This window comes from Etheostoma spectabile, chromosome 17 (genome assembly GCF_008692095.1).
Source record: "Etheostoma spectabile isolate EspeVRDwgs_2016 chromosome 17, UIUC_Espe_1.0, whole genome shotgun sequence".
In the NCBI taxonomy this organism is placed as follows: Eukaryota; Metazoa; Chordata; class Actinopteri; order Perciformes; family Percidae; genus Etheostoma; species Etheostoma spectabile.
Window position 1 is genome coordinate 2824799 of NC_045749.1, and position 726 is coordinate 2825524.

A 726-nucleotide genomic window follows, 5' to 3' on the forward strand; every position below is an offset into this window, starting at 1 on the left:
GACATTTAGAATAGATAAAAATGTGCGATTAACTGCGAGTTAACTTTGACATTAATGCCATTAATCGCAATTAAATATTGTAATCGTTTGACAGCACTAGCATTTACGTGTGCCTCTTTGTGTTAGTGTTTTAATGAATCTGCACTTCTGCATATGCTGTACGTTTGATCCCAGGCATATTAACGTATGTGTGCAGCACTGGCTCTTCTCAGCTCAGAGAATGCCCACTTTGTATTTACCACTAATTAAGCCAGCTATTTCATGTGCCATGTACTGTGTCGCTGACTCAAAGTACATAAGAATCCAACGGCAACCTTTCATTGTTGAAGAGTAAACACTGGAGAAAATAACTGGTTGATATTCATACTGGCACCCGTTTGTGTTATTCACACTGCATTATTAATGTGTTTTTCGGGGTGTAGGCGGAGATATTAGCAGCAAAAAAGCACTATTCAAGAGACAACACACACTTGTTGGCCTGAAACTGAACACATAATTTTACTTCGAGGGTTATTTTGTTTTTGAACGCATGTGAAGAGACTTATAGCAACCCTCTTGACTTGTGGCAGTTTGTGGCAGCTATCGAATAAATTACAATATCCACATGCAAACATACCAACAAGTTATCACTCATAAAGGACTAAATAAATCCAGCCTTTTAAAGTGACCATATTATGAAAAAAACAAACACTTTTACTGGTATTTGGGGTGTTATTTTGTGTCTCT

At 37.3% G+C, this 726-nt stretch overlaps 1 long non-coding RNA gene across 1 annotated transcript in view; it reads right to left on the reverse strand.

The window, feature by feature from the left end:
* The window catches only part of LOC116705018 (uncharacterized), a 21131-nt gene that overhangs the window by 19456 nt on the left and 949 nt on the right, over positions 1–726 (reverse strand). The gene's annotated exons all lie outside the window — the stretch shown is intronic.